The sequence below is a fragment of the Leopardus geoffroyi genome, chromosome A2 (assembly GCF_018350155.1).
Source record: "Leopardus geoffroyi isolate Oge1 chromosome A2, O.geoffroyi_Oge1_pat1.0, whole genome shotgun sequence".
Classification (NCBI taxonomy): Eukaryota; Metazoa; Chordata; class Mammalia; order Carnivora; family Felidae; genus Leopardus; species Leopardus geoffroyi.
In genome coordinates, this window is record NC_059331.1 from 44,445,918 (window position 1) to 44,466,980 (window position 21,063).

The window sequence follows — 21,063 nt, forward strand, 5'->3', positions numbered from 1 at the left end:
GACTAGGCTCCTTGTCACCTTTCTGGCCTTGAGGGTTGGTGTGGTTCCAAACGAGTTAATGTTGTTCCACTGTGGACTTTGCGGTTGATACCATTTAAGAAAAAGATTGATTGCCTGCACCTCTGGAAGTGATTTCATGCTGTTGGATCTGATCTTTTGTAAACTGTCAATTTTTTAACTTCTATTTTTCCTCCTTGAGAAAGATTTGAAGGTCATAACCACTTACAGGTTATGATAATCACAGTATCTTCTTCACTGATGGGAACATCTCTGTAGAAGACATATTGATGACAAAGCAGTAAATGCCTTTTCCTCAAATACCTGGAGTATATCAGAAAATTACAGGCCTAGGACAAGCATTATGAAGGGAAAATCATCCTTAGAAAATGAAATTTTTTTCTTGGTTTCACAAGTAATACATGTTCATTTAAGAAAATTTAGAAAATACAGCAGTGCATGAAGAAGAATAAGTCAACTTTGAGTCATTTTTTTCCTAATTCAGATATAAAGATAGACATGTATATACTCATAGAATAAATACTTGAGTGCCTACTAAATATTAGGTGTAGAAAGAGAGTAGTAAATAAACTGAATATACATAGTCCACTCATGGAGCTTAAAGTCAATAGAGGAGAAACCTAACCCATGAATATACACATGAAAACAAATTGAAAAAAAAAAGTGGTGTGACTATAACAAAGAAGTATGGTGATAGTAGTTGTGATTGCGTGGGAAGGAAGAGTAGATTACAAGGGCTGACAGCGTGGGTGAAAACTAATTAGTGTATTGGGAAATGCCAATATTTAGAAGAGAGCTTTTCAGCTAAATTTCGCAGGGCGAGGAATCAGGCAGTTGAAGATCAAAGCAGATCAAGGAGATGGAATTGGATGTGCAGAATATGTATGGATGTGAAAAGGTTTGGCATGTGGCTGTGGTTGGGAGGAGACCCCATCACTCTAATTATAGCTTTCTATGGAGGTGTTAAGGGGAGATAAGAGTACAATAACTAAAAGTACAACACATTTTTTGATATAACCAGATTGAGGTAAATTCAGAGTTTACAAAAGTACATTTTCAAATCAAATAGTGTGGTATATTTATATTAAAGAAATTGAGAATGTTGAATATACTGTCTTACAACTTTGTTTTAAATCATAAGTTAATTCTTATTTATTATTTATTTATTTATGACACATGTCCAACTGTGGACATGTAGAAACTAACAAATTTGTAGGTCTTTTTCAGTTTCTTTCATAAGCTTTCTGTAGTTTTCAGTGTACAGATTGTTTTCTTTGGTTAGATTTGTTCCTAGGTATTTTATGTTTTTTTTGGCAATTATAAATGGGATCGATTCCTTGATTTCTCTTTCTGTCATTCATTCTTGTTGATTCATTCTTGATTTTATATTCTGCCACTTTGGTGAATTCATGCATCAGTTCTAGCAGTTTTTTGGTGGAATCTTGTGGGTTTTCCATATAGAGTATCATGTCATCTGCGAAGAGTGAAAGTTTGACCTCCTCCTGGCTGACTTGGATGCCTTTTACTTCTTTGTGTTGTTTGATTGCTGAAGCTAAGCCTTCCAATACTACGTTGAATAACAGTGGTGAGAATGGACATCCCTGTTTTGTTCCTGACCTTAAGGGGAAAGCTCTCAGTTTTTCCCCATTGAGACAGATTTGTAAATTGGCTTAGATACTTAGCATATAATTTTAAAAGTCCTTATCTTCAGGGTACCTTTGGTGGCTCATTCATTTAAGTGCCCAACTCTTGATTTTGGCTCAGGTCATGATATCACGGTTCCTGAGTTCGAGACTGCGTAATGCTCCATGCTGACAATTCAGAACCTGCTTGGGATTCTCTGTCTCTCTGCCCCTCTCCTGCTCTCTCTGTCTCTGTCTCTTTCTCTGTCTCCCTTTCTCTCTTTCTGAAAATAAATAATAAATACACTTAAAAAGTTCCTTATCTTAAACTTTTCACCTTACATATTCTGATACACATATTTCTAGTATTAAGTCAAAGGAACCCTTTCCCCTGATTAGAAGGTAGAGTGAGTGTTGATATACAACAAAGAAGGATTGATCCCAATTTACTATTCTTCTTCCCCAGATTCTCCAATCATGAATGAGGTCCTTCCATTTCTCATAGTACTAGGATTGGCTTATCAGATTGTCCTACAGCAACTTCAATTTTGCTTATCAGGACCAAAATGTGTGATCCTGTTTTCTATTTTTAGGGATTCTAGGAAGCTGTGCTTTGACATGTGAGATGTGAGGAGCATCTGTTAAAGAGAATGCTAGAGTTGAAGGTGTTAAATGTTTAAAGAAATGATAAAACTTTGGGCTCAGCTTCCACCTAGGTTTACAAAGGGCTTGCATATACTAGAGAGCTAATTCTCAGCACATTTCTATGAGACAGATTTAATCTTCCATAAATACCTAGATGCACAGAGATGGTGAGTTGGCACAGTGTTCATCTTTATATGTCTAGCTTGATGTTAACAGTAGCTCTGAAGGCAGAGAGTTGGTGATATGTATTTTAACCAGTTCCTAATTTTGGGCCTTCATCTATCTTGGCTATAGCTTAATACTTTTTTGTAGGGCTCCAAAAATACATAAATGTCTGAGATAATTTTGAATTTTCATACCCCAGTTACACAGAAAACTTCTAGAAATATATGTGAACCAGTCATAGAATCTGTCAGTGACCTGGACTTTATTTCATTTATTTAAATTTTGTTTTTTCTGGTATGCCTTTTTCACCTGTTACTGAAAAATGTCATTTGGCTTGGCTTTGCCAAAATCTATTTGGGTTATGGTGAATCTTCCGGGCCATTGCATTATTTTCATGTATATTATTTAGAGGCCTCCAGTTACCTACTGAATTATCTATTTTTTTATTTATTTTTTTTTAATTTTTTTTTCAACGTTTATTTATTTTTGGGACAGAGAGAGACAGAGCATGAACGGGGGAGGGGCAGAGAGAGAGGGAGACACAGAATCGGAAACAGGCTCCAGGCTCTGAGCCATCAGCCCAGAGCCTGACGCGGGGCTCGAACTCACGGACCGTGAGATCGTGACCTGGCTGAAGTCGGACGCCTAACCGACTGCGCCACCCAGGCGCCCCCTGAATTATCTATTAAAGTACCTTTTCTAGAGCTTTGAAATTTGTGTTCCCTATATTTTAAGGCATCGTTCTTTGGATGATTCTTCAATTTTGGCCCATATCAAAAATAAAAGATAATAAAAATATGACTTTGTTTTAATTGGACAAGGTAATTTATATAATATTTATTTACTTAGAACTCATAATCATTATTCACATTTCAGTCTGATTTAAACATTTTTTTTGTGTTTGTTTTGAGCAGAGTCTTAAGCCATCAAATATTCCCAAATAAAAGATGGCATTTTTGAGAAATATAGACCTTATAGTTAATGGAATTAGGTTTCCCAAATTCATACCACATCTCTATTTATTTCTCTGTGATAACCTTTTTCTTACATCTAACACATTTCACACAGTGTATCCATTTAATTTTATCTACCAGGAGACTGTTGTTTTACTGTGTTCAAGATGCCATTTAAATAAATTGATCATTATTTTACTACTTGGTTTTGGACAAATACAGGTACTCATTTCTTTTTTTTCTGCTGTCACTTAAAATATGTCCCTCCTCTGGTATACTATTGTCTTAGCTCAGGCTGCCATAACAAAATTGCATATCCTGGGTGACTTAAACAACAGGCATATATTTCTCACAGTTATGTATATTATATCTGTAGTTAATAGGATGTTTATTAGAAACCTGGGTATTTGACAGAAAGTTGATTGACCCAGAGTCAGACTTCCTACAAAATTTTATCTACCACTGTTGGCCTTAAATATGCTTCCTGTAAAAAAACAATGCTGATATGGAATTTTTGAGAGGGATTTTTACTCTGTCCTCTTGTATGACAAATGAAAACTGGAGTTAAAATGGTCATGTTGGTCCATGTTATTTGTTTCCTTAATCCCTGAAAGCTACTTCTGGAATTCTAAACCATTATAAGGGACTCTGACAGAAGTCAACCATGATGACCTAGGTATAGCATGGGGAATTTATAATGCCAGAGGGCTAATATAGACTGCATTTACACCTTTTATGCCCTCTCTTGCATTCTCTAGATACAAATTTTGGCTATCCTATCCTTCCTGAAAAACCACAAGAAGGCTTCCTACTTTCTTCTCTAGGATTGCTCTAATATTTGAAGCTTCCTGATAAATATGATCCATAGGGAATGGAGAATCAGTACATAAATATTACCCTTTTCAGTATTTTGAATTGACAGCTTTGAAGTTTATTTCACTCTGTGCTGCAGTGGAATCAATCCCCACTTGCCCATGGTGGTAACCAAATTAATAAAACACCTTTGGGGAGCGCCTGGCTGGCCCAGTTGGTAGAGCATGTGACTCTTGATCTTGAGGTTGTAAGTTCGAGCTGCATGTTGGATATAGAAATCACTTAAAAATAAAATAAGTAAAAAAATAAACACGTTGGATGAGTTTTCCTTCCTTAAGTTTTCCCTACCTCCTAGCCACCTCTTTTTCACCCCTACTCCTTCTGTTTTGTGGAATTTCTCCTAAAACTAAGTCAATTGACAAGTCCTATTCTCCATGTACTTTTAAGGAGCCGTCAAGCTAAGACACATTGGCACTTAGAAATTCTAGGAACCTAGATAAGTTACTGAATGTCTCTGTGCCACAGTTACTTCATCTTTGTGGAGTAACAGGTGCTCACTATGCAGGAAAGACAGCAGTCCTGACACTGAGTTGTTTTTGTGAGATTGGCCCTTGGCTGGTACTGATAGAATTTTTCTTCCTAAGGGGTAAAGGTTGTTCACTATGCTTAGACTGTTAATACAAATAATGTGGTTTCTGCTCAACACCTTCTTTCCTGTAATATGGAATTTTGATAATTCTAGGCAGAGAGTATCTATGAGCCAGCTCTCTAACAAACAGACACTGGCACTAAGTCTTTAATAGGCTTCCCTGGGTGGAAATATTGCACACATGGTGATGCATTTTCCATGCTGGGATAAGCCCACCACATGGGAGGGGCGAACATAAACTTGCATATGGATTCCTTCAGATTCCATCTGTATTTTTTTCTTTTATACAATTGCGTATTCCTAATACACATTAGTAATAATTCTTTAACCCTAAGTGCAGCTTAGATGCTGCGTCCTGTGAGTGTTTCTAGCAAGTCTTTGAATGTGGGAGTCGTTTTGGACACCCTTAACAGACCTGCTGTGATTTTGTGAAAATAAAATAAGAAGCAATAGAAGAGATTTTTAGCACAATGCTTCTAACCTAAGTGTTTAATAAATTAAGATTTATTAAAGTACTTCCTCTCAGCTCAGTATTGGGTAGCAGTTGGTTTTGGGGTCCCTGGTAATCAGATTGACTGAGTGTATGGGTCCTATTAGAGTCTTAAGAGAGATAACAACATGGATTGGAGGTACTGGAGTTGAAATTTCGCTTACTAATGCTCAATGCAATTGTTTTGAAACCCTAGTTCTCCTCCCTCATCTTTTGTGCTGCTAATAGGAAATGTAGAGTACTAGCTAATGACTTTTCTATTTTTGTCTACACAGCAGCCTTCCCTCCCCGCCCCTCTCCCACTCACCACCTGCCCGAAAGTTTGCATTCAAAGCCATTGACCTGAACTGGTTCTTTACCTCTCTGAGTTGGCACCATTTCCCATTTGCAGTGACCTTTCTCTCCCATTGGCATGTTCATTTCTTCTTTTTTAAGTTTTATTTAAGTGATCTCTACACCCAGTGTGGCGATTGAACTCACAACCCCAAGATCAAGAGTTGCATGCTCTTACAACTGAGCCAGCCAGGTGCCCTAGCATGCTTATTTCTGACCACTTACCAGGACCTGTCTCACATCCTGTTGCTGGGAACTTAGGGCAGACTACTAGAATCCTATGGGTCTCTGCTATAGTTGAAAATTTTGGATGTGAGTGTGAAGATACGGATTCTGCATTATAACTTTGCCTCTATCTTTAAGATCTGGACCAAGTTATTTAGATTTCCGAAGGCTCTGTATGGTAATCTGTAATGCCAGTACACTTTAATAAAATAATACAATAATATTGTACATTAATACAGTTTATTTACTGGGGATTATTTCCTGGATTGGGGTGGGATGGAGGCCCAAAATGAGATAATACACTGGGAAAACACTGGTGACACTAAGTGCGGCACCTATGTTTGCTGTTTTAGTTCTTCCTTTCTGTATGGTTGTATTTTGCTGTTATCTTCTCACTTTTATTTATGTTCTATTTTGTTTATCCAAATAGATTGTAAACTTCTTGAAGGTTAGGGCTGCCATTTCTACATCATGACATTCCCTACGGTCATTAGCAAAGTGGTACAGTAATGTAGGGAGCTCGGTTAAGAATCACATCAAGTTTGTTGATGAGGACCTGGAAGTTCGGAAACAGTAGGTAATAGAGATATTTGGAAGAGAAGAAAACCCTGGATTGAGAGTAACCATGTTACATACAGAGCCAGCGCTAATGAAGGGGCAGATTTTCAGGATGATTATGGAAGAGTCAAATTTTCTACACTGCTGGTTAAAGACTCCTTCATTATTAGCTGCTTTAGAAATAAGTGCCCTCTTGCCCTGTAATTTTGTTCCATTAATTATGTCAGATGTTGGTGGTATTTGAGGCAAACAACCCTTAGATTTCCATTTCACCTTTATCATTGGCAAACATTTATCATAGATAGGACTTTTAAGTTCTTTAGATTTTTTTTTTCTCACGGAAATCTAAAAAGAGCCAAACAGTAGTGACCTATCTAAATGCACTTATTATAAAAAACAGTAATATAGACTACTATGCAATAAGTATTTTAGCCATTGCTTTATTTAATAAATATTTATGTAGTTCTTATGTGTCAGGTAATATTATAAAAACTTTACATGTTAATTATTTTAATCTTGCTAACACTTTGTGGTAACTATCACCATTATTTACATGTTACAGAAAAACTCAGGCATGGAACGGGAAGTAAATTATCTATAATAACACAACTATGCAAATGGCTAAGGATACAGAACCAAGTCAGTCTGGCTTTATAATAAGCATCTATGCATTGTCACCTGTGTATTTAACAATTTGTACTTATATCCATCCATGGTAATGTTACTCTTTTGTTAATTGTTTGGGTGCTAAGTTGATATCATGACTCAGAAAACCAACATCCTGGCTTGTGTATTTGTAAACTTCAGTGGTTAATTTATCTTTGCATTACTGTATTTTCAATTTCCATTGTAATTAAGTTTAAGTAAGCAAATGGGTGGGTTATAAAATATGGGTAGGCTAGAAATGCTTGGTAAATATCTCCAAACTCTAAGTTAATGTAATGAAAACAACTAATAGGAACCTTGAGAACACATCCTTCGGTGCTGTTGTTAGCTTGATATTCTTAGCAGAGCTGACCTGATATTCATTGTCTTTGTTCATTTTGCAGATAATTCAGCATTAAAAGCATAAGATATGAAAAGGATGAAAAGATTATGCCCCACTTTACATATTTAACTAAATTATTATCCTTTGACCTTTTGACCAAACCAAATTCATCTTCTCTCTCCCCTGCACCTCACCCACTTTAATACTGCAGCACAGATTTAATGGATTGGGAGTCTGTGAGTAAGTAATAAGAACATGGAGAAGAGTGGCCAACATGATTAAGATTTTATTTGTAGCGTAATTCCATTATAATTAACATTATGTAACTGGAGAAATATGGTGTTTGCATCTCTTCCTGGCAGCTGTTTTTAAGTCAGTGGCAGAAAGGAGATTAAGTAGTAAATGAAGACCTATTTATTGAAATTGTGTTTGCATCTAGTGTTGTTGGATTCATTTGTTTGTTTCACAAACCACAGTTAATTTAGTAAGGAAAATAAGCAATATGTTTTACAAGCATGCTGAGTAAAATTTGTTTGCAGTGCTTTGAAATACCGGTTAAACTTTTTACATTGGAGGTAAAATACCACTTAAAGGTCTACAAAATGGTAGATGTTTAAATAGACACAGGTTTATTCCACTATCCAAAAATGGACAAGCCCTGTGAAACCTTTTGTAAGCTGAAATGGCATAAAGTGAAGAGTGTCCCCCACTTTCTGAGTTCGAGTTCTGACACTTTGCTTTTACACAGACTTACGTTACTACCTGTTTTTGCTAACCAAAGGGAATCTGAAGAGGATTTTTGCTTTTGTGAAAAAGGCCATTAACTACTAATGTGGGTAACTCAAACTTTGGGAAAGCTGGGGATACTTGTAATACTTTTTTCCAAAAAAGATCAACAGAATTTAAAGTTAAGTAAATAAAAATAACCATGGTTTTGTATGTAGAGAAAAACATTTTCAATTTGTTACAGTGATTTTTTTTGTCTAAAAAAGAATTGCCAATTAATGATATAATCAATTCATGGAAATTCAGACTCCTCTAGCCAAGAGCTGGACAGTCTAGGGTCCTGTGGTCAAATCTGGCTCACCAGCTCTTTATGTATTGCCCACAAACTGAGACTGTTTGTTTGTTTGTTTGTTTATTAAAGTTTATTTATTTTGAGAGAAAGACAGAGTGTGGGAGGGGCAGAGAGAGAGAGGGAGACAGAAACAGAATTCCAAGCAGCCTCTTCACTATGAGCACAGAGCCCAACGCAGGGCTTGAACTCATGAACTGTGAGATCATGACCTGAGCCAAAACCAAGAGCTGGATGCTTTTCCGACCGAGCCTCCCACATGCCCCTATTTTTTTAGATGGTTGGGGAAAAAAAAAAAAATCAAGGGAATAGATTTCTACATAACATTCAAATTTCAGTGTCCACAAATACGTTATTGTAACATAGCCACACTCATTTGTTTATGCATTGTTGACTACTTTCATGTTATAACAGTAGTTGCAGAGTGCTGATACCGATTTTATGGCTTGTAAGGCTAAAAATACTTATTATTTGGCCATTTACGGAAAAGTTTGCAGACCCCTGCCCTAGCTATTAAAGAAAATACAAGAAAGCTTGTATTTCTAATAAAGAAAAAACTTGTATTTCTAATAAAGAAAACACTATTAATAGTGATAATAACACTGTGGTAAGTGCTTTATATACATGATTTCTAATAGTCCTGGTATGACTACACTGTAGCTGAAATTACTTCCAGTTTACAGATTAGGACACTGAGGCTTTGATTTACTTGATTATAGCTGGGTTTTGAAGACAGCCTGTAACAACTTTTAATGTATATTGGCTAGAATTTAGACCTATTTAAAAATAGCACTGTCAGTCTTTTGAAAGCAGGATTTGTCTTCTATCATCTAATTAGCAGTTATTAAATAACATTGGGTTGATAGATTTGCAATCAGTCATTCCAGTGTATGGAACTTTTCATATGCCATATATTTATTTATAGGTATCTGCAGGGGAAACTTACTATTCCATTTTGATAGTAGATAGCAGAATCTACTGTGTCCATATGGATTCTGCTTTTGTTCACCATATATAAAAAATGATTACAAATTAGTGCAACTTTTGAGAAATTCTAATACAGTGGTCTTGCCAAATTGGCCTGTAGGGCCTTTATTTAAAAATTGTTGCTACTCTGTAATTTACTGTAAGAAGAAAATAAATTGGCAAAGCTGATGGGTGCTCATGGTTATAGCTTACTGAGGCAAGGTTCTGGAAGGAGGCAAGAAGGTATTGATGTTTTTTTATTATTTATCTCTTACCTCTGTCACTGAACTAGGGGATCATGGTAAATGATTATTATCATGTTAGAACTTGATGATGATGGGTTTGTGTGTCATTAAAAAGTGGTTTAAGAGGAAATCCATTTAACAGAGTACTTAGGATAACTTTAAATCTGGGGGAAGAGGTAACCACTATTTCCTCAAGAGCTTTCTGAAATCCAGTTATGACAACACTTATTAAATGAAACCTGTTAGGGAAACTATATCTTAGTTTGCAGAAATCCTTGATGATGATGGGTTTCCAACTGGTTTCTGAAATCCATATTAGGTAAACTATATCTTAGTTTGCAGAAATCCTTATGCTGGGGTGCCTGGGTTGCTCAGTTGGGCATCTGACTTTTGCCCAGGTCGTGATCTCACAGTTCAGGAGTTAGAGCCCTGTGTCAGGCTCAGAGCCTGGAGTCTGCTTCAGATTCTGTGTCTCCCTGTCTCTTTGTCCATCCCCCTCTTGCACTCTGTCTCTCTCTTTCTCTCAAAAATAAACAAACACTGGGTGTTGTATGGAACCAGTTTGACAATAAATTTCATTAAAAAAATGAACATTAAAAAAATTTAAAAAATCCTTAGGCTTCTTGAATGGATCCTTCAGAGGATCAAGGTTGTAATTACACAGGGCTAAATATTAAATTTTTAAAAAAATTTTTTAAATTTATTTTTGAGACAGAGAGAGACAGAGCATGAGCCAGGGGAGGGCAGAGAGAGAGGGAGACTCAGCATCTGAAGCAGGCTCCAGGCTTTGAGCTGTCAGCACAGAGCCCGACGTGGGGCTCAAACTCACAAACCACGAGATCATGACCTGAGCCAAAGTCGGACACTTAACCAACTGAGCCATCCAGGTGCCCCACACAGGGCTAAATATTAGGAAAACAGCCTGTAAGATTCATATGGTTTCCTGGATACTTGAAAATAATTACTATTTAGACTTCCTTAGATACAGCTGATAGATTATAGTGTAGATAATGCCTTCAGGACATATTTGTCTTTTAGTATCTTCATTGTGTATAACAGTGACTAAATAATAATATATGTTATTTTGGCTAACATTTATTAAACACCATGTGCCAGGAGTTATTTTTTTTTTCTAGTACATCATTAAGTGTCCACAAAACCTGCTAGTCTTAATAATTTATTCCAATATTACAGGGTTGGAAGGGCCACATAAAACATTCAAGGTGGCTGTGATCTTTTCCACTTTGCTGTATCATAGAGCATACTCTAAATGTTTGATGAGGGAATGTGTAAGTATATGAAAGAGATCATTGTTATAAGGAAAACACCTTCATGTAATTTGAATCTGTTTTTCATCTAAAGTTTCTTTACTCTTAATTCTGTTACTATTACAGTTAAGTTTTTGAGAGATTCATTCTCTTTTTACTTGATTTGAAATAGAATTATTAGGAATAATCTAAGGTATGACTTGTCATTGAACAAATCAACTGACTGTTCTACTCAGCAATGTGATTGGCAGCAAAGGTTTGGTATTTCTGCTCCCATTAAGGTGAATTACAAAGAATCAGTTATTCCACATGTTGTTTGTTGAGCTAAAACTAAATGTTAATACCACATCAAATGCCATAGTGTGTATGGCTTCAAGAATTCCCATGTATACCTGAAATGATTTTCACAGGAATGGTATTGGTCACATAGACAGGACTTCTATAACTAAGAAAAAAGTCTCAGAGGATTTAAATGATTCGTCCAGCTAATTGAGCTGAAAACTCAAGCCTTATGACTTTAACACCAAGTTGGGCAATGCCTTTTTTTAAGGGGCAAGATCTGGATCCACATAATGGGAATCAGTAGGTCTTCACATGCCTAATCAAGATAGGATTGTAAAGATAAACAGCTTCTGCCCCTTTAGAAATCTACTTAGTCCCTGGAACCATCAAAGCACAGGTGCCCACAAAGGAACAAATAGAATGTACTACATCATAGATAGATATGCACTAGTTCTGCACTAGTGGAAATATATAAGCCAAAGGTATGATTTCAAATTTGCTAAAGTTAAAAGTTAAAAGTACAGTGAAACAAGTGAAATTTTACTTAACACCATGTGTTCAAAAGTTTGTATCTACATGTATCAATATTAAAACAGTTATGAATGAGATACTCTAAATTGATTATTGACACTACATCTTTAATGTTTACTAGGTACATGACAAAACACTCAATAGTCACATCTGGGCATTGGCTACCTTATTAAACAGCACAGCACTGAACAGTAGGATGCTGAGACCAAGCTTTCCTGCTTAGATATGGAGAAGCTCTGAGAGAAAAGTAAGGGAAAAAAGTTCTCCTGATTCATTCCTCTACATCACCCATAATTTGTCATTCAGACGATCTCCTTTATGTTTAAATTTAAATGTCTTTTCATATTTTTAACCTAACCGGCTAGTCATCTCACTGTTTGATATTCAATCATCTGATAAAAAATTTCTATTCTCAAGAGTTCTCTGAGGAAGCAGTATATCTGTGCAAGGAAATACATAAACATGACTCTAGTGATTGGAACAAAATTAGAAGATTCCTGAGGAAAAATTGCTGCTATAATTTAACAAATGCACCTCAGCAACAGCCAAGGCTCATGAGAAGCAAATTGGTTATTTTGGGTTAATGTCAAATGAATGTGCTTTCACTTAACATTTTTTTCTTTTTCTCATTCAGCTAAAATGAATGGTTGATAATGGTTAGGATGTAATTTAGTTACAGAAAGAGAAAAAAAAGCTGGAAGAATTTTAAACTATGTGTCAACTTATTCAATCAATTATGTCCTAATAAAATTATATTAATTTTTATCAAGATTATAAGGATTTTGGATTTTTTCCTAATCTTTTAGACCTTTATTAATTCAAAATAAAATATTCCTAGGAAATTAACACACATGATTATACATTACTGCAAGATTTCCCCAGTTGACAAGGCTTACCAAAGCATTAAAGTAGTCTAGATACTTTAAAGTTCTAGATACTGATATATGTAGTATACACAGAAGGTTTTTTTTTTTTTTTACCATAATGAATGGAACATTCACTTGTCTGAAATTTTGTAGTGTTTCCTAAAGTGATTAATCATATCGTCATCTAATGACAATGACATGAACTACGCTACACATTTTGTTTTATATACTTGAAGCACATTATTTCGTTTATTCTTCACTCTATAAGTAACTCTTAAAACGAGTAGCAAGTGCCCCAATGACTTTATATTTCTAGACTGTATAAATCTAGAGAAGATATTTACAAGTAAAAAAAATTGCTTTTTTACTTTTTATAGATATTGGTAAATAACCCTCTACAGAATTTGTACCAATGGATCCACCCACTAAGAATAGGTATGTGAATGTTTTTTTTACCCAGTGCACTTACCAACACAGTGTAAATCTATTGATCTTTGCCAGTTCAATAGATGAAAAACATGAGGTGTCAAAATATTCTTTTTTTCAGTTGTATTTTCTGTTGTAGTTGAAATTGAACCCTTATCATAGCCCTTATCATCCTCACATCTCAAAATAGCCCTACCAGGGGATTAGCAAGTTTTAAATGAGATGACTTTGTCAGTGGAAAGTCATAAGAAAAATTGAGTGAGCTATGTAGGAGCTTCTTCACTTTGGCAGACAGGTTCTCCTTTTAAAAAATGGCTTATTTTTTTCTGAGGTGATTTCAGTGCTTTTGATAGAAATCTGTTCATGTCCTAAGAAGTTAATTAATGGGGCACCTGTTAGGAGCACTCAAACCATCCAAAGATGGCTGGCAAATCTGTCCACTGTTATTATATTTTTAAGGCTAAATGGGGGTTAAACTGAACATTTTGAAATAAGACAGTTATTAAATATATACCCACAGAAACCCCAAAGGGATGCTAAGAATTGATGGACTTTTATTTTTACTTCCCGGATTCTTAACTGATCCAGGAATGAAATCCACTCTTGACTCTTCACTCAATAAAATCATATGGATATTGAGTACTTTATTGTCTGTCAGTAGATGGCATTCTTGACTAGAAACATACTTCATAACTTCACTTCGTGGCCTCTCCATAACCTCTTAAGTACTTGATTAAAAAGCTTCTGCTTTGGGGGCGCCTGGGTGGCGCAGTCGGTTAAGCGTCCGACTTCAGCCAGGTCACGATCTCGCAGTCCGTGAGTTCGAGCCCCGCGTCGGGCTCTGGGCTGATGGCTCAGAGCCTGGAGCCTGTTTCAGATTCTGTGTCTCCCTCTCTCTCTGCCCCTTGCCCGTTCATGCTCTGTCTCTCTCTGTCCCAAAAATAAATAAAAATGTGGAAAAAAAAAATTAAAAAAAAAAAAGCTTCTGCTTTGTTAATTTTTTCCCAGTCTTGTGGTATATTCTATATTGCTTAATAGCTATATGCATTGACTATTATATAGACAGCTCTTGTGAACTAGGCATGTACAATTCAACATTAAATAATTGTCTTTGGAATAATACCACTTAAGGATTATTTCCAGTGACTGAGGACAGGTGTAGACGGCATGAGAAATGAGGTCTTTTGAGATATGGAGATCATTTTCTTTGGATTTATTCCACTGACCTCTCTGGTAAACCTTTTAATGGAGCAGCAGTATGACAAAATCATCCTGGAAATCATAGTTCTTCTGTCTTGCAGAGACTTGAAGGTCCTCTAGCACACCACTTTAATTTTATAGATGAAAAAGCTCATTTCTTTCCCAAGAAAGTTCTTGGAAGAGTTAGGACTCCTTGATTTGAGCCCAGTGATTCACCTTTCTCAAAATTACCCATGCCCTGTTTGAGCAAGAAGTGAAATATACAGCAAATATACAGGAAAAATTGCAATCACATGGAAAATCCACCTTATTTAGTTAGCGTTGGCAGTATTTCTTTACTGTTCCAGCCATCCCATATGAATCTTTGCTCTCTGAGGTATCTAATAGGCTTTCTTTGTTTGTGGATGATAATTTACCAGCTAGCTTTTAGATTCTGAGATGGCAACCTTACCATCTGGTAAGAAAACCAGGATTAGATAGGTATTAAAAGATCTTTTGTTGCTCTAAATAAGACTTAAAAACTTTATCAGCTTGTGGAATTTCTCTCCTTAGACAGAACTACTCATACATATGCCTTTATTCCAGACCCTAGACTAGGAAATCTTTGACAGGATTTATCCTGATATATCTGATAATAAAATTCATTAAATGCCATTTTAGAGAGGTGAGGTGAGAAGACTGAGTATGATACCTGGAGTTAGTAAACTATAAAATAAATTTATAAAATAATTTCCTCGAGCATAAGGCCAGATGCATTGTTGATTATGTTTGTCAGAAAGATCAGTGTGTTAGTGGGGTCCTAACAAAGAGCATATTGCTCTTGTCATATTTTTTTCTATTTTCCTTCTGTTGAGTCAGTAGCACCCATCTCGCTGTCAGAAAAGCATGTGATTGCATTTTCAGTATTACCTCAGTCACTAATGATTCAGGCTTATGCTAAAAGAGGACCAGATACTTGTTTTCCTTGTTGCTTGAAGCTTTGACAAAATCTGTTCATTTGCTTTGAATAGTATTGCTCTGAGTTTATTTTTTGCTTGGGAAAAAAAGGGCTATAGTTATTTGGAAAAATTGAGTTTTCATCTATCTTGGCCTTTCTGTCATATTAATAAGATCTGCTGTCTTAGAACTCTGAGAACTAACAAAAGAACAAAGTGGTTGAGAAGACTTATGAGTCTATACATTGCAGAAACAAAAGATTTACTTTTCTCCATTCTACTTGTATTTTGAATAGAGTTTGAATTGAATGATTATTGTGAATGCCATGAGATTTAATGGTGCTGTTATCAATTTGTACATTTAGCCAGGTATAAAGGATTATACTTGCCAGGTAACCTGAAAGCTCCTTACATTAAGCAGCTTATTAATACAGAAGTTAGTTTTGATGCAGTCGCAAACCCTGGACCCTTACTATCTATGTAGAAGGGGAATATTTCATCTGGTATTTCAACATGCTACAGTAAATACTTAAAAAATAACTCAAAATTTTGAACAAATTAAACCTACTGTATATCATTTTATTTTTTTTCATTTTTAGAATAATTCCTGTCATGTTTAAAAAATTTTTTTAACATTTATTATTGAGAGGCAGAGACAGAGCATGAGAATAGGAGGGGAAGAGAAAGCAGGAGACACAGAATCCAAAGCAGGCCCCGGGCTCTGAGCTGTCAGCACAGAGCCCGAGGTGGGGCATGAACTCAAAAACTGTGAGATTATGACCTTAGCTGAAGTCGGACGCTTAACTGACTGAGCCACCCAGGCGCCCCATTCCTGTCATGGTTTTTTATAAATGTTTGATTGCTTCTATCTGCTTAAAATAATATTTCTTCCTGATGAAAATTGTATAGGTCCTTAAAGAGGAGCTTTGGTATCCTATATGATAAATACATGATGTATTTTGATTAATGGTTATGCCAACTAGAGAACCAAATTTCAATAAAATGGTCTATGTTTTAAGTTTTGATCATTTAGAAGTCACAGGATCATGTAACACTGTGTTTATTCTTGGCCTATTTCATTCATTTACTATTGCACACATCCGCTCACACCTGTCCCCCAGGGTTTCAGTGACCACTGTGAGAGAGGCACTGTACTAGGTGCTGGGGTACAAATATGAATACCATCTTGCTTCTGGTCCATACAGTTTAGTTAAAAGAGAAGTATTAGTAACCAGTGTAAAATGTACTATAGGAAATACTGCGATAGGAGATGCAGAGGTAAGCCTTAATTCAGTGGAGAAAGGCTTGGAAAGTTTAGGTTGGTAGAGCTGAGTTTCGAGGGGTGAGTGCTTCCTTAGTTACGATGTAGTATAGATTCCATATATTGTCATGAAAATTTTGTGTAGCAGCAACATAATCCTCATGGAGTTACAGCATGGTGTCATTAGGAGAACTTGTCTGGTTCACATCATCTGGATCACTGCCAAGGCCCTGTAATTTAGTAGAAAATACACAGTAGTTGGAGGTAAGAGGTCTCATTGTACCTATTAGTAATGCGACCACAGGCCAAACATGAAACCTCTTTTACCCTACTTCTAAGTCCGATAACTGGAGATAATACCAGTAGATACTCAATACATGATCCCCTTTGGACATTAAGTCAAACATTTATCTGGAAGTGTGCTGTAAATGGAAAAGCTTCATAAAATGAAACTTCTTTTATTCTATCCATGTTCCACACCTATTAAATTTTATTCATTGAATTACATGTGAGGAATAAATAATTTTGTTTTGGTCTTCAAGAAGTAATTAATGCTTTACAAGTATCATTATTGGATTCCACCTTTTGTTTTGGGGCTCAGGAATAATCTTAAATATTTTTCTCAAGAATATAACATGTATATGTTCCATTCATACCATCATGCCTTAGTATGAATCGAGTATAGAAAAGATATGCCCCCAAACTATCATTTTTATTCACTTATTTTAATTTCAGTCACTAACACCTATGGCATGTCAGGCTCTCTGCTAGGCACCAGGGATATGCAACATCGATGCCACCATCATTTAGTTTACATTGCAGTTAGGGATGTAGTAATAAGTCACATAGTCAGTGATCAATGCTTTGAAGAAGCAAATGTTGTCCTGTGAGAGTATAATATATTAGGAGGACTTGACTTAGGCCTCTTTCTAATGCCTATAAAGTGAAGTTTAAATGGTGATCTACAGAAAGAATAGGTGGAAATGGGTTAAGGGAAGAATATGCCAGATGAAACAATATTATGTATAAAAACCCTTAAATGGGCAGGATCATGACAGATTTCAAGAACTGAAAATACTTTCTTCTATCTGGAGTGCAGAGGGTGGAGAATGGTGGAAGATACAGGGAATATTTGGCAAAAGCTAGATGATACGGGGATTTGTAGGCCTGTTAAAGAATTTTGGTCATTTTGCATGACTAATAGGAAGACACTGAAGCATCCTCAGAGGGTTGAAATGGGTAGGGGCAAAAAGGATAGGCGGTGTCAGTGGTGAATGCAGTGAGAATGTTCTTACTGCTGTTTGAGGTATAAAATGATGGTAGGTGGAAGGGAGTTGGTGACAGAGATGTGGATGAAGTTAAATGGTCTGGATGTAGTGGTGGATTGACTACTCTTCCAATAGGTGAAAGAAAAAGATGTGTGTGACTCCTACCTCTCTGGCTGGTGAATTATGGTGGTACCATTCACTACCAGCCCTGGAAGTAGACCATTTGGGTTCAGGGAAGAATTGGTATAAGAAATCATGTATTTGTATTCAGACATGTTGAATTTGACATCCCTTTAGAGTATCCGAATAGTGATATCAGGTAGCCAATTGGCTGCATGTATATAGACCTCAGAAAGGAGAATTTGAAGATAAAACATAAGTCATAGAAATGCAAATATAAATTTGTGTTAAGTCCAAACTATTATCAATATCACTTAGAGTTTAAATTTAGAAAAGGTCAGTGTTCAATTTCTGAGGGTAATAAAAGTGGGGGCATTTGTAAATTTTGGATAACCCTCATACCATTTAAAATTTTTGTGGGGTGCCTAGCTTTCTCCTTCGGAAGAGCATGGGACTTTTGATCTCAGATTCATGAGTTCAAGTTGGGTGTTGAGATTACTTAAAAAAATTAAGTCATAATTTTTAATTGTTGCATAATTTATGTAACCTTTAAATTTTAGATTTCATGTTTTTTAAATAAATTAATTCTGATCTAAAAAAGATTAGCAATGATTTTTAGAAAGATGGTGAGAAGGGAGATTTTATGTCGTTTACAAGGAATGAATATTAATTGTTGCTCTTTATGACCTGAGGAAATTTTTCCTTAATTTCAAATAATGAGTTTTTAGTTTCATATGAAACTCAAATGTTTACTATAATGTGTACGATAAGCAAAACTACTAGTATCTCTTCTTTATCCTAGATATTTGGATATAAATCAGCTCTAAGGCTTTTTTAATAGATTTACTATGATAGTTTTCTTGCTCACAGTTTAAAAAATTACACAGTTTAAAGAATATCATGATAAAATCAGATCCTCTGTAATTCCCGAGACACTTTTTTTTTTTTTTTTTTTTTTTTTTAAGCATTGAAACATTTTATTCTAAAACCAGCAGTACTGGCATGCCACTAACTTTAAAAAAAAAAAAAAGGCCCAGGTTTATGCTGTATTCTAAAATCCATTTCTTGGGGCGCCTGGGTGGCGCAGTCGGTTAAGCGTCCGACTTCAGCCAGGTCACGATCTCGCGGTCCGTGAGTTCGAGCCCCGCGTCGGGCTCTGGGCTGATGGCTCAGAGCCTGGAGCCTGTTTCCGATTCTGTGTCTCCCTCTCTCTCTGCCCCTCCCCCGTTCATGCTCTGTCTCTCTCTGTCCCAAAAATAAATAAACGTTGAAAAAAAAAATTAAAATCCATTTCTTTATTTGTAGGTGATGAGCAGTTGAAGTTGAGATGAATAACATATTTAGGGGTATGTACCCTTTATTTAAAAAGATCTATATGTGTAAAGTAGTATATAAATTATCTTTTAGGAGTTGTACAAAAGTTTTGACTGTTGATAATAACTGAGACTACTTTTCCTTTTCAGTTACGCAATTAGTAAGTAACTCTTTCTGTGTTAGTAATATATACAGAAAGCAGTAGCAATTATAAACTATAATAGGTTGTTTTAAATGTAATGTGTAGCCCCAAAACTTCATTTGCAAAAAAAATTATTATGAAATTCCATTTGCCACTGTATTATAAAATTCTACAGTTTTGGGGCCGCCTGGGTGGTTCAGTAGGTTGAGCCTCTGACTTTGGCTCAGGTCATGATCTCATGGTTCATGGGTTCAAGCCCCACATTGGGCTCTGTGCTGACAGCTCAGAGCCTGGAGTCTGCTTTGGATTCTGTGTCTCCCTCTCTCTCTCTGTCTCTCCCCCACTCGAGCTCTGTCTCTTTATCAAAAATAAATAAACATTAAAAAAAATAAAAAAAATAATAAAATGGTACAGTTCTTAAAATAAGAAAGTTAACTAATTACCTTAAATTTATTATCCAGATAACTCTAATGTACAGTACATTTATTTGTTTTCCTATATATATATATATATATATATATATATATATATAAACCTTTGGTGTTTTTTATGCAAGTTATATTTTGTCATGTTAAATTCTAACATTGCCAACATGTGTATTTGGAAACCCACCTTACCCCTGTAAACGTTATCTTATATGTTGCCAATCTTAGTGATGGGTTGGCTCTTTCTTCAATAGGAAAATTCTCAATAAGCATCTGTTTTTCAATGTAACACCTTTGTATTTTGTATTAAGTTCTCTGTTGTTGCTCCTTCTAATGTAGTGCATGCATGATATACTGGAAAATTACCAGTTTGCTTGTTTTAGCAATGTATATTTTGGTAATTTTGTGGTAATACTGTGACTGGTATTTGCTTACCTAATTGCATGTAATCCTATGGCATTACAGAATTTAATTTACGGAGAAGATTTTTAGACTTAAAAAGGATTACTGGCCATTTAAGAATGATTATTAATCAGTATAAAATTGAGTCTTAACTACATTAATGCCTGTCTAACACATACACAGATATTTGCACAGACACATATACGGTACATACCTGATCCCATAGCAAAGATGTCCAAATTAAAACAAAGCAGATGGTATCCTACAGTCTTGGGCCATCAAAGCCTTGAGACAGGAATTTTCAAGGCAAGTGTTTTGAGGCTAATCTTGCTCTCAAGAGCTGTCAGATCTTAAGCAATTCAGTTTCCCTAAAGCCCACTTTATTTGTATGGTTAGTGGGCTAAATCATACATGATTTCTTACATGACTTCTTCCCTAAAATAATTTCATTTCATAGTTGAAAAAGCTAACGTTTAGAGGTGAATAATTTTGTATCAGTAACACTGTTATGAACAGTGTACAGGGTGAGGTAAATTTACTTCTTGGGATTGAACAGTGGAAAGGTGCAATTGATTCTTTGGGTATTCAGCAGTATTCTTGTTTTCTTCAATTTTGGGGTGGGGTGGATCTAAGAAAGCAAGCTTCCTTTTTGTGTCCTTTTGTCTTACCTGACATGGAGACGGAAGATTGACTCATATTGAAAGAATCTCTCATAACCTTGTTTGCTGAAGGTTATCTTTTATCTGATTTCTCTCTTCCTGGATAGGTTGCAGGCTAGAGAACATTAAAATATCTATTTTCCTAGTGGTTTCCTTTTCTAGATTTGAATAATTCACTTGATTCTTCTAAGCTACTTAGATGAAAGAGTGTTATCCAGG

General features: G+C 35.7%; 1 protein-coding gene across 5 annotated transcripts in view; it reads left to right on the forward strand.

Annotated features, from left to right (window-relative positions):
* Window positions 1-21,063, forward strand: part of CNTN4 (contactin 4) — a 901,803-nt gene that overhangs the window by 117,763 nt on the left and 762,977 nt on the right. Inside the window, exon 2 of one of the 5 annotated variants that reach the window (XM_045493585.1) lies at window positions 19,208-19,248. The exons of the other annotated variants lie outside the window; for them this stretch is intronic. The gene's annotated coding sequence lies outside the window, so the exon portion shown is untranslated. The remainder of the gene's footprint in view (window positions 1-19,207; window positions 19,249-21,063) is intronic. 5 annotated transcript variants of the gene reach the window in all.